Source organism: Meriones unguiculatus, chromosome X, assembly GCF_030254825.1.
Source record: "Meriones unguiculatus strain TT.TT164.6M chromosome X, Bangor_MerUng_6.1, whole genome shotgun sequence".
NCBI lineage: Eukaryota > Metazoa > Chordata > Mammalia > Rodentia > Muridae > Meriones > Meriones unguiculatus.
Genome location: NC_083369.1, coordinates 31,982,509 through 31,996,655, shown reverse-complemented (window position 1 = coordinate 31,996,655; position 14,147 = coordinate 31,982,509).

The following is a 14,147-nucleotide window of genomic DNA, read 5'->3' as shown; positions in this document are numbered from 1 at the left end:
TGGTGGCAGCCAAAATCACAGTGATGACAAATGTTGGCTGGAGCAGCCAAAATGAAAGTGATGACAGATGTTGAGAATTTTCGGAGTTAGTAGGCACTACGATGGTATGCAAGAAGCATCTCTGAAGTTTAGCTATTCACATTGTGTCATGAAAATGGGTAAGGGCGCGGAAGGAAGGAGTCTGTGGGGAGAGGTGGAGGTGGGGCCTAATTGGAGCAGTTGACAGAAAGCCACACTTCTGTGAAATAGTTCTCATTGTTAAGGCTACTCGGTAGACAACACACAGAGGCACTTGGATATATAACCTTGGACAAGTCATAGCTCTGTCCTCATTTTCCTTATCTGGAAAATTAAAATGCTATTACCAAGGCCAAAATGGACTTGGGAAGGACTGTTTGTCCTGAATGGGAGCCCAACCCACCTGACCCCCTCCACTGAGTAATCAAACTAAAAGCATGTGGGCTGAGGAGGGAAAATTGCCCCAATGACTCTTTAAGACCCTCTGAAATCTTGCAAATGCATGTCAGCCCTCTCCTGCATTCTCTTTATCTCAGCACAGCTTTTGCCTTAAGGGCTATAGGTCTGAGTCTACACACACTAAAGAAAATATATAATTGCTCGGAACAAGCAAAACAAATGTAATCTAAGTAGTACCATTTCGTTTTCAGATTTCATTTAATCATAGGGAGAAAATAAGTTTAAGGCCACAGGCCCCAAGGGAGCTGGGGACTTCCCAATAACTGAACAGCTTCTGTTGTAAGGAGACAGTTGTCTGAGTCCAGCCATATCAGGGATGGCTTCTAAGGAAACAATTGTCAGAGTCCAGACATCTCAAGGACAACTCCTCCATCTTGCTGGCAAGGTCAAACTAAGTTTATGTTCCCGGGACCAGTAACCTACGCCTACCCTGATTGATAGAAACTCCCTTGCTCAAATCAACCCCTTATCTGAAAATATGACTGGACAATGCTACAGCCCACCATGATCCACCTTGCTTTATGGTTTCATCCTTTAAATGTGCTGTATAATGTCCCTTCAGGGCCATAGTTCAGCTTCCAAGTCTGTTCTGTGGCCATGATCAATCAGTAGCAGCTTGATTATAGTATTTTTTTTTTCTCATCTGTATTGACCTGGCGTTACATTGAATATAAGGGGACCCCACAAGAATGTTAAATAATGACATCCTGGGGGTGTGGTAACTGCAAAGCAATATATTTAAGATTCTTGTAAACAGTGAAGTCAGAAAAGGGTTCTTGTACAACAAGGTTCAGTGACTTTTAAAAAGGGCTGGATAGCAAATAGTTTAGGCTTTGCAGCCACATTTAATCTTTATGGCATACTCTTTTTTTTTAAAAAAAAATGACGGGCTGGTGGGGAAGGGTGCTGGAGAGATGCCTCAGCAGTTAAAAGGCTAGGCTTACATTTTTATTTTTATTCTTCTCTCATACATTACATCCTGACTGCAGTTTTCCTTCCCTTCACGCCTCCCTGTTCCCCTCTCCCACCTACCCTCTCCCCCAGACCCACTGCTCCTCTGTTTCCCTTTGGAAAAGAGCAGATCTCCTAGGGATATCAATCGAACGTAGTGTAACAAGTTACAATAAGACTAGTCACAAACCCTCATATCAAAACTGGATGAGGCAACTCAGTAGGAGGAAAAGGATCCCCAAAGTAGGCAAAGAGTCATAGACAGCTCCCACTTCAATTGTTAGGAGTCCCACAAGAAGACCAAGCTACATAATAGTAACATACATGCAGGAGGCCTAGGTCAGACCCATACAGGCTCCCTGATTGTTGGTTCATTCTCTCTGATCCCCTATGAGCCCCTACTTAGTTGATTTTGTGGTCAGTGTTCTCCTGGTATCCCGACCCCTCTGGCTCCTACAGTCCTTCCTCCTGCTTTTCCATGGAGTTCCCAGAGGTCTGATGTTGTGCTGTGGGTCTCTGCATCTGCTCCCAAAAGTTGCTGAATGAAGCTTCTTTGATGGTGGTTGGGATAGGCAATGATCTGTTCTTCTGTCTAGCATTGCGGCATTTTCTTAATTGGTGATTGATGTGAGATGGTCCATCCTATTGTGGGTGGTGTCATCCCTGGGCTGGTGGTCCTGGGGTCTATGAGAAAGCAGGCTAAATACATTATGTGGAGCAAGCCAGTAAGCAAGCACTTCTCCATGATCTCTGCATCAGCTCCTGCCTACAGGTTCCTGCCCTGCCCTGCCCTGCCCTGTGTGAATTCCTGCCCTCACTGCTTTTGGTAATGAACTGTGAGTGAAATAAATCCTTTCCTCCCCAAGTTGTTTTTGGTCATGGTGTTTCATCACAGCAATTGGAACCCTAAGACAAGTTTGTACTACGAGTTAGGTATTGCTGTGACAGAGCTGACCATATTGTTTTGGGGAGGATTGTGAAAGGACTTTGGGCCAGAAAAGCCTTTGAGTGTTCAGTGCTTGGTGAGATGTTCTGTAGGATTTTGGAAGCTAAGAATGTTGAGGGTGATGCAGAAGATGGACTTGTGAAGTTTCAGAGGGAAGTTTAAAGACTTTGTTGGGGCCACTTGTTATTTTGAATTAATGTTCTATGGTTCTGATTAACTGGGGCTGAAGAATCAGCTTTATTTAACAAGATGCCAGAACTAATAAAGTGAAATCTTAGCTTTGCTGGAATATTTAGTGCTGCTAAACTGGAGATGAGAAATTAGTGATGATTAAGAAGAGACCAGTAGACCTTTCGTGGCAGCTCTGCCTTTAATCCCAGCACTAGGGAGCAGAAGTAGGTGAATCTCTGAGTTCCAGTCCAGCCTGGCCTACAGAGTGAGTTCTAGGACACCCAGAGCAAAGAGAAGGAGGAGAAGGAGGAGGAGGAGAAGGAGGAGGAGGAAGAAGGAGGAGGAAGAGGAAGTTATGTTCCAGACGTAGCCAAGGTTGTACCTTGTGCTAGCGGCTGCACTTGGTAATGTAAGAATCACCCAAGTGATACTGGTTTTGAAGGCATGAAGGAGTCATGGAGAACAGCTGAGGCTTGGCATTGTGAGAGGCCAGGGAAGGCCATTGGTGACAATGCAATCTCAGTAGCAATTGAAGCCCCAGGCTTGATAAGGTCATGGAGAGAAGTTGAGGCTTGGCACCATGAAGAGAGCCTATAAGAGGCCATTGGTGAAAGTGCAGCCCAGTTGTGGCAGAAGACACCAGCATTTTGGAGATGTCAGTTTTATGGGATGACCACTAAGAACAGCAGCAGTGGTGGAATGGAACCATCCAGAGCCTAAAAGACAATCTCTGTATGTGACGCAGAAGGCAGAGTTGGAGAAGTGACCCAAGCTCCTTGGAGGAACACAAAAAATATTGAGTGAATGTCAGACATTGGATGTTGTGTTATTTACACGTTTGGAATTTTGTCTTGCTTTAAATTAATTGTGACTGGGCCCTGTTTCTTCCCTCTTGAAGTAAGAAAGTATTAATTTATTTTTTATTTTACAGGAGTCCACAGTTGAGAGCTTTTGAATTTTGAATTTTAAGAGAGATTGGCTATTGTAAAGAGACTGAACTTTTAATGTGTTTGAATTTGTAAAGATTGTGGGTTTTTTAAAGTTATTTATATTTTTAATGTGAGATCGTGAGGATTAGTGAGAAAGGAAAGGTTGTGGTTTAATGGTGATGTGTTTCTCTGTCAAGCTGACAAATGGTCCATTGTACTGGATAGTTTTATGTCAACTTGACACACGATAAAGTCATCTGAGAGGAGGGAACCTCAATGAAGAAAATACCTCCAAAAGATCAGGTTGTAAGTCAGGTAGTAGTGGTGCATGCCTTTAATCCCAGCACTCAAGAGGCAGAGGCAGGCAGATCTCTGAGTTCGAGGCCAGCCTGGTCTACAGAGCGAGTTCCAGGACAGCCAGGGCTAGACAGAGAAACCCTGTCTCAAAAAAAACCAAAAAAAAAAAAAAAAAAACAAAAACAAAAAAACAAAACAAAACAAAAAACAAAAAAACCACACACAGAAACAAACAAAAAACAAAACCAACCAATCAACCAACCAAACAAACAAAAAATGTGAGGTGGAGAGATGGCTCAGTGGTAAAGAGCTCTGAGTGCTCTTCCAGGGGTCCTGAATTCAGTTCCCAGTAACCAGATGGTAGCTCACAACCATCTGTAAAGGAATCTGATTCCCTCTTCTGGTGTGCATGGAAACAGAACACTCATATACATTAAACAAATGGTTTTTAAAAACATACAAAAAGAGCAGGTAGTAGGTGAGCCTGTAGGGCATTTTTGTAAATAGTGATTGATGGGGAGGGCCCACCCCACTGTGGATGGTACCACCCCTGTACTGATGGTCCTAGGTTCTATAAGAAAGCAGACTGTGCAAGCCATGGGAAGCAAGCCAGTAATCAGCACCCCTCTATGGCCTCTGCATCAGCTCCTGCCTCCAGGTTCCTGGCCTGCCCTTCATGAGTTTCTAGCATCAGCACTTTTGAGGATAAATTGTTATATGGAACTGTGAGTGAAATAAACCCTTTCCACCCCAAGTTGATTTTGGTCATGGTGTTTCATCACAGCAATAGTAACCCTAAGTAAGACAGCAAAGGTCCCATTACTCCCTGAGAACAGGTATTCCTTTGTGAAGGAGGTGTGAGGACAGGGATCTCTAGACAAGGTCACGTCAATTTGGTATTCTTTATTGAGCCAAACAAGTGTTACTGGGAAGAACAAGGACAGGGACTCTTCTTGTAGTGTTGTTATTTTACTGAATCAAACAGGCTTCTATGCTGAACAAGACCATTGTTTCTAGACTATGGATTCCTTTGAAAGTTCAGAATGCAGTTTCTTGTGTGTGTCTGTGTGTGTCTGTGTGTGCACGTGGAGGCCAGATGAACTTTGGGTGTCTCCACCTTTTTTCAAAGTGCTTCTCTATTTTTGTGTGTACTTTTATGAATGTGGTGTGTCTGTGCTGTGTGTTTGTGCATACATGTGTGGAGGCCAGAAGAGGTTGTCATGTGTTATATGTTACAGTCTACTTTTTCCCTGAATCATATATGTGAGTTCCTCCACTAGACTAGCATGCAGCAAGCCCCTGTCCCCTACCCCAGCACCCAGGTTACAAGCATTCATGAGGCCAGACCCAGCTTGTCTTATGAGTGCTTGTATCTAAACCCTTATGGTTTTGCAGCAAGTACTCTTCATCGTGAAGCTGTTGCTTCACTCACCTCCACCTTATTTTTTTTTTTTTTTTTTTGAGACAGTGTCTCTTTGTTGTTTTCTTTTTCTCGAGACAAGATCTTTCTATGTAGCCTTGGCTGTCAGGAAACTCTCTGTTTACACCCGGCTGGCTTTGAACTCACAGAGATCTGCCCTCCTCGGGCTCCCAAGTGCTGGAATTAAAGACATGTGCCACCACTGCCTGGCAAGACAAGAGTCTGAACTTGAGCTTTCTGATTTAACTAGACTGGCTGGTTGGCAAGCCCCAGAAGTACTTCTGTTTTTGCCTCCTTGGTGCTGAGATTTCAGGCGCAGGCTGCACTTGCTTTTTTTTGTTGTTGTTGTTGTTTGTTTGTTTGTTTGAGACAGGGTTTCTCTGTGTAGCCTTGGCTGTCTTTGACTCACTTTGTAGACCAGGCTGGCCTCGAACTCAGAGATCTGCCTGCCTCTGCCTCCCAAGTGCTGGGATTAAAGGCTTGCGCCACCATGGCCCGGACTCTGCAATTGCTTTTTAAATTTGCATTTTATTTATTTTGTTTATGTATGTGTGTACATATGGGCCTTCATGAGTGTGCCATGTCACACTAGTGGCAGTCAGGGGACAATTTGTGGGAGCCGGTAGGAGAGATCCTAGTGTGCAGATGTCGGGGATTGACTTCAAATCATCAAAGATCTGTGGCTGGCACCTTTACCCAGTGAACCTTCTTGCTAGTTCATGGATTTAAACAGATACAAACATAGGTTCTGGGGAATCCAACTCAAAATTTCATGCTTTTACTACAAGTACTTTACTGCCTGAGCCATCTCTTTAGGCCCAGGATGAGGTTTCTTAAGCATTACAACAGGTTCCTAGAAAGAACTCAGGTGTTCAATTTCCAGGTCGTCCTAGGCTCTGTGGTTATGTCCACAGAGACATTGGGATGGGGGATGTAGCTCAGTTGGTAGAGTGCTTGTCGACCATTCATAAAAGCCCTACCTTTATATGTTTATAGTGCCTTGGGAGGTGGAGGCAGTAGGTTCAGAAGTTCAAGGTCATCCTTGCCTATATAATAAGATCGAGGCTAGCCTGTGCTTAAAAGGAAAACGGTGGTGTCCATGCATAGTTTCTTTTTTCTTTTTTGTCTTTTGTTTTGTTTTGTTTTTTTGAGACAGGATTTCTCTGTGTAGCCTTGGCTGTCCTGGAACTCACTCTGTAGACCAGGCTGGCCTTGAACTCAGAGATTCACCTGCCTCTGCCTCCCAAGTGCTGGGATGTCGGCGTATTTTTTAAAAACACTTTTATTTACGTTTCTTTTCTTTTTCTCCCTACTCTATCCCAATCCCTTCCAACACCCCAACACCAGGTAGGAGAGAGAAAGGGTTAGTGGGAGAGGATGTGCAGTTCTTCCTTAACTGCTCCTTGCTGGTTCCTTGGAGGCAGTTTAATCCTCCTTTCAGGAGATTTCCATTTTCTTGTTTCACAACAACCAGAAGCAGCAGGAGAAAAGCAGGGGCAGCCTTGTTGTTTCTCTGACCTTCACTCTCTCTGTGCTTTGGCATTTATTCTCTTTCCAGAGTCCTCAGATTTAAACTGTCTGCAACTGGCAAAGAGCTCCTCTCAAAGCCTGAAGAAAGCAAATAGTCTGCTGTGGACTATCTGAATCAGTCCCTCTTCCCACACCTGGGACCAAAACAAAAACATGTTTGTGCACCATCACTGCCCAGCTTATACACAGTTTCTGATCAAGGGATTGCTACTAATTGAGCTAAGTATTATGTTATGCTACTTGTTAAAAACAACAGCAACAAAAAAAAAAACCCTCAAGGGCTTAACAAATGTTTATTTCTTTCTCACATAAAACCTAGTCAGAATGTAGACTGCTCTTAATTCATGGACCCAGAAAAATTTCATTTTATGACCTACTTTTCTCTATATACTAGGAGTTCTCACTATTTACTTGGTAGATAGGGAAACAGAATGGAAGCTTGCATGAGAAGCTTTTGCATCCTAGACATAGAAGTGGTGGATAGCAATTCTGCACATAATTAAAAGTGAATCTTGAAAAATAATTCTATTAATTTAAAATCAGAATGATTGACATTGGTTTTCTTTTATGCAGGACTGAGGATGGGACCTAGGGACTCACAAATGCTGGACACACTGCTTTGCCACTACATCCTCAGACCTGGGACAGAAGTTATTTTATTGCAAAGGTAAGAATTTCTCTATAGGTTTAAGTATTTGTTTCGTATCTGGAGTCAGGAGAATGACTATATTAGCTGCTGGTAAGTTAAAGACATGCTGGGTTGTGGTGGTGTACTTTCATCCCAGCACTCAAGAGACAGAGGCTAGTTTAAAGCCAGTTTGAGGCCAGCCTGGTCTACAGTGTGAGTTCTAGAACACCCAGGGCTATTAAACAGAAAAAGCTTATCTTGAAAAACCAAAAACCAAACCAAAACAAAACAAAAAACCTTGGAGACATCATTGAGAAAGAGGGAAGAGGGAAGGATGTAAAGATGCTGTTTTTTTTTTTCTATACAGATTAGGATTATTCATTTTAAAGCCAGAAGAGTAACTTTCTGTGGTTGTTCAAGCCAGAGGATTATTAATATAATCGGCCAGGTGTCATGTATGACAACTTTAATCCAAAGGGTTATGGACCATTGCCCTTTGCCAGGTGGATGTTCCTGTCTCCTCCTTTGGGAGAGTAAACTTTGTGCATGTTTCTGTTACCATCTGTTTGCATTTTGTTTATGCCTCTGCTTATAGAGGAGAAGCTTCTAAAAATATACTATTGTTCACTGACATTTGCCTTCATGAACCATCAATGGTGCTTCAACTCTTCTGCATATAAAAACCTTTGTGCCCAACATAAAATAGTTTACAATCATGGGAATTCCTTATAATCCACAGGGACAGGCTAGTGTAAAAATTTGTGTTGAATAATAATTATTTAAAAAAATCCATATAAAAACAAATCCATGTGTCTCTGTATAGCATTGAAACTAAGTTCCTAGAGATAAGACAGATTATGAAATCCTATATGTTCTAATGCAGGTTCCAGACAGATGTTTATGGCAATTCAGATTGTGAGTTATGTACCTTTTTCCTGTCACATGCATGTGCACGTGTGTGTGTTTCTATGTGTGTGTCTGTCTGTGTATGTTACTGTGTGTGTAGAGGTGAATGTGCAAAGTGTGTGTAAATGCTAGAGCACAACTTTGGGTGTTGTTCCTCAGGCATAGTGAGGATTATTATTTTGATACAAAGTCTCTTACTGGCTTAGAACTCCCCAAATAGGCTAAGTGGGTTTGCCAGGAAGCCCCATGGGCTTGCCTATCTCTGTCAGTGTTAGGATTATAAATATGCTTCCCTAGGATGACTTTACCTGGGTTCTGGGGATCAAATTGGGGTATTAATGTTTATAAGGCAAGCACTTTAGCAACTTGTGGTCCTCCCTTTCCCCCGGGGTCATTGGTCCCTAGTCCAGGAGGACAAAGGGAGCAGAACAGGGTTTGGAAGACAGTGAGTACAATGGGGAAAATTTCTAGGAGTCAGCTTCAGAGAGGCAGCTCATTTTATTGTTTCAGGGGTGAGGTATGTAAGGGTTCTTAGGGTTATGGGAAGGAAGGACTGATTGGTCACAACACAGTACCTAATTAACATATGGGCAGGAAGGGCTGATTGGTCATAACATAGTACCTAATTATCATATGGGCAGGGGGAAAGAGCAGCACTCCTGTGCTGAGACACATATTGCAATTGAGGAGGCTCTGTGCAGAGTCATCCTTCAAGCAAGACCAGGCTCCTGTGCCTAGAGATGCGCTCTAGATAAGGTCAGGCAGAGAAGAGGAAGCCTTGCTATGAAAGGGAGTCCTCCATTTTGCATCACGTTTGAAAAGCTACCCATAAATGGTGGACTACAGCCTTAATAACAGGGACCTTCAACACTGATTGACCTACCTCAGCTGTGTTTTTGTTTTGTACTTGCTTTTTTTTTTTTTTTTTTTTTTTTGGTAAGAAGTGAAATATCACCATGTTGTCCAGGCTAGCCTTCAAATCTTGACCTCAAGGGGTCTTTTTGCCTCAGCCTCCTGAGTAGCTAGGACATATACTAGGGATGTAGCTTAGCATATAATTTACTTAGCATATACTAGAAGAAATAAAAGGAAAGAAGGAAGGAAAGAGAGAAAGAGAGAAAGAAAAGAAAAGACATTCTAAACCTGGGGATGCAGTTACTGCTAGAGTGTTTTGCCTAGCACAGGAGCACATGTGAGACCTCAGGTTGCATCCCTGGCACTAGAAACAGTAACAACAATGGTTACTGTTGGTTACAGCAACCAAATAGCTTGGACTTCAAGTGTGTGTCATCATGCCCAGATTGGAGTATGGATTATTTAACAAGAACAAGACAGTTTTGGTGTTTTCATATTGATTCAATCCTTAGGTCACACCAAAAAGGTTGACAGAGGTTCCTATTGAGTTTAAGGGCAAAGGGTTTCTCTACCAGCTTAGGGTAAAAGTGCCTGCTGAAAACCATAGTCCTGTGCAGCTTTTGGACTGTGGTTGCTTCCAAGACCTGGGCTCATATTTCTTTTGTTGGTTCAAGACAGTGAGCCCACATGAAAGGTGGACTCTGGTAGTAATGGTGGTGCATTCCTTTAATTCTAGCACTTGGGAAGCAGAGGAAGGGGAATATGTGAGTTTGAGGCCACCGTGCTCTACGGATCAAGTTCCAGGACATCCTGATCTGTTACACAGAGAAGCTTTGTTTCATAAAACAAAATGAAACATGAGAGTAAGGCAGGGGGCTCCATACAATTTAAGGCAGGGCTTTCAGGATAAGGCCATGGCCAGGGTTGCTCCAGAGAACTCAGACTTTCCCGTTTCTGATCCTCCTGATTCTGTCTCTAAGTGCTGGAATTATAGGTATTTGCCACTATGCCTCTCTGTGCCTGTGACTGAGTGAGTGTGTGTGTGTGTGTGCGCGCGCACACACACACACACATGCGTGTATGTGGTTCTGGGGATTGAGCTCAGGGCTTAAACAAACACTGTGTCAGCTGAGAAACATCCCCAGCCCTTTCAAAGGCATTTTGCTTAAGTGTTTCTACTATTGATTACTAGAGTTAACACTGCTAACTAGTCCTCTGGTTTTTCTTTACCACAACCTGAATGTATCCCATGACCTTGCACATTTTTTGCAAGTGCTCTTTCAGTGAGCTGCATTCCTGATAGAAGAGTATTTCTTGAGAGTCAAGATGGGAGTTCCTAGAAAAGGTGAGATCATAGATTTTTGTGAGAGAAGAGTTTCTGTTGAAAAAGAAAAAAGAGTTTCTGTTGAGGTTCAGAAAAAGTATTTTCTACATAGCCTGGTCAGATGTCCTGGTATAGTTGGAAGGCCGGCTTCTTGTGAAGGTCAGGACAGGGAGCCTTGTGAGGCATCAGCACATGGCCCCCATGCAGTAAGCATAAAGATCTTGTGCCACCTGAATCCATAGGTTCCTAAATAAGATTGGAAGGGTTCAAAGTAGAGAGTCAATACAGGTACCCCTGCTATTATTCCTAATAAAATCTTGCTGTGTAGACCACTCTGGCTTTTTGCAACCAATCAATTGATCGATCCATCGATTGATCGATCAATCAGTTCATTTATTTTATATGTATGGTAATTTGCCTGTTTGTATGTCTGTATGTGCCTGTCTGGTACCAAGGACGACAGACAAGGGCATCAAATTCCCTGGAAATGGAGTTAAAGGTGGTTGTGGGTGCTGGGAATCAAACCTGGGTCTTAATGGAAGAGTAGCCAGTGTGCTGGACGGCTGAGCCATAGCTCCAGCACCCCCGCCTCTTTGTTTTGAGACAGGGTCTCACTATGTAGCCCTAGCTAACTTAGACCAAGCTGGCCTTGTATTCATAGAGACCTGCATGCTTCTGCCACCCGAGTGCTAGGATTACAGTCAAGCTGAAAGGGTTAGGCTAACTTTGTAACCTATATGTCCTCTAAAGCCTATAGTTTTGAGTTTTAGGTCCAGGTTAAGCTAAAGCCTCTTAGTACCTTTCCAGAGAGTGAAGGAATGTGACCCTATCTGTGAGGACAGATATAAAAAAAGGGCAAGCAAGCAATGACCTTCACTCAGCAAAAGAACGACCAGACCCTTGTCCTTGAGATAGCATTTCTTAGCAACAAACCTAGACTTCTGAGTAGCTTTTGACCTCCAGCCAAGAGCCCGCAGCCCTAATCTTCAAGGATGAGCTAACCACCCCCACCTTAAATTGCAGCTGCAGCCACACTTGGCAGGACTGGCCAAGCTTGAGCACCTAAGCCTAACCAATTATCTTACTTTATAGCTTCCTCATCCAATCCTAAATTGCCAAAACTAAAACTTCAAATCTCCCGCAATTTTTCTTTTAAAAACCTAAAGGCCTTTGTCTCCGGGTGCCACTCTTTGCTGACCAGCAGGGGTGACCCCATTGTACAATGGTTAATAAACCTCTTGCTTTTGCAACGAGTCTTGGTCTGGGGGAGTTTCTGGGAAGGGCGCGATTAAACTCCTGAGCTGTGAGACCCTAGGTCTTACATTTTTGGTGCGGTTGGCCGGGAAAGGGCGTGCCCCTTCCCCAACCCTCATCAGACTGAACTCGGAGGTCGAGCTCGGAACAGGTTAGTCTGTTTCTGTCTTACCAATCTGTTTCTTGTCAGAGATGGCTGCCATGAGGCAGCCTCTCAATTAGATTTCTGTGGTACCAATCTGTTTCAGTTTAGGCGCCTATCTGGACCTTTTTGGTCATCTGATCAGTCATTGCGATTGACAGACGGTGTCAGAATATCGCTTGACTGGGAACTGGGGGATGCCCCAAGTTTCCGTTTGGGAGGTTGAATCTGAGACGGTCCTCCTCCCGTCTGATTTTCGTAGAGAACGACCGCCACCAGGCAGCCGTTCTATCAGAGCACTGTGGTACCACTCACAAGGGTGTCCTTGTTTGATTACTTGCCTGATTCTTTGTGTTTCTGTTGTTGTTGCCTCTCTGACTCTTTTGACAGGGAAATGGTCTAGCTCGAGAGCATCTGTAGAAGGGGTTCGAGTCCCCTGAGTGGTTCGAGGCCACTCACCTGGAACGGTTTCATTAAGGCAGACAGACATGTCATTAATGCCAAGTCCATGGGACATCCTGTAGGACACTCAGCTTGCCCCTTTCTGTGAACAGGGAGGAGCAGAGAGATTCTGCTCCCCCAGCAATTTAAATCCTGTGTTTCTCATGTATGTATGTATGTATTTTTCTGTGTCTGTTTCTTTGTAGACTTGGACTGATGAAAATTCGGACAGAGGATAGTTAAAATTAGAACTAGTTCTCAGCCCGGGAGTGCACATGGCTGCATGGCAGGACACCAACCAGTGTGCTCTCCCTCCTGAGGGAGCCAAGGAGGGAATGCTTTCGGGTGGCTGGGGAGACGCATGGAGCTGGGGCTGGAGCTTGGGCAGGCAGTGCTCAGGCACTTGAGCGTCTGTGGAATAATAATGCACACCCAGCAGGGCATGGGCTTGATGCGCCATCCCCTTGTTGTGATGGACAACCAAAGAGCACGGGGGAGGGGAGAGGCCCAGCCAGGAAGCAGGTTCAGGACCTGCGGGGGAGGTAAGCTACAGTAGAGCTCACAAGGGAGCCAAGGGAGCAGGCAAGGCTCATGGGCTTGCTGGGTGGAAGTCCTTAGACATGGCTAGGTGGGGATTGGCACCGTAGCTGCTCCATGATAGGAGCTGCTCTGGCTGCCGAGAGTGAGGAAAAACTCCTCCCCCTTGCCTTCATGCCAGCTTAGCAGGGAAGTGAGCAGCAAGAGCTCACCACGCCCTCTTGCTCCTCTCTTCCCTCCTCCCACCTAGGGGGCTTGCAACTTACAGATCAAACAGTAATTTAGAAAAAAAAAAACTGCACTTGCTGTAATGTTTAAAATTGCAGCTGAGTCTTTCTGTTTAAATATATGGCCATTATACGATTGTTTTCAACTGGTCTTAAATGGTTAATATGATAAAAAAATAATTGGGTATGTTTTAAGGTTAAATTCAAATTCTTGTTTTAAACACGTATATGTGCCTATGTGTTTGTAGGGTCTATAAATGCATATGTTTAAATAACAACAATGTAAATTGCCACATGGTGTGGCTCAGGAAAAGAACAAAGGTTGCAAAATCTCTGAGTCAAAATGATTTTATTTCCTTTTAGGATAAGAAGGAAGTCTTATTCTAAGTTGATATTGGTTCTGAAGATTGGGTTGTTTTCACTGATAAATTTTGGTCTTAAAATCTGGTTTCGACTTTTAAAATTATGGTTATGCTTTGTAAATTCACTCCTAAAAAAGATACTTTGCTTTGATATTGCAGGGACGAGTTTTAAAAATTGTTTAGATGTTTAAGAGGATAAAACATTTACAGTTTATCAGATTTTTTTAAGCAATAACTCTTGGGCAGTCTAACAACGAACTTAAAACAGTTTCCCAACCCTTGGGGAAAAAAAAATTAATGAGAGTTTTCCTGTTGTCTGAAAAAAAAAAAAGAGTGAGCAAGAGATATTAAAAAAAAATAGCTTGTCTAAAGCAAAAATGTCGGTTAAGCCAGAAAAAGAAAGCTAAGAACCTGAAGGTATATAGGATGTTGCAAAAGGTTAATGGATGTATTATAAAAGCCAGAGAGTTAATATGATTTTTAAAAAAAAAAAACTGTATTTAAATATGTTATAATTCATTTAAAAGGCTGGTGATTCTTCATTGCAAAATATTTTTTATGCTCTTTTAAGGGGAAAAAATTCTGGCTGATAGGTTTGGTATGGCTAAAATACTTCATACAGTTTAAAAGTATTCTGTACTGTTCTGTTATGCAGTTGGTTCTAAAACTTATTTGATCACTATGTTAAAACTTTTGGTTGTGGGGGATTATGGATGCTCCACAGTGTTTGCTGTATCATCAACAGCACCT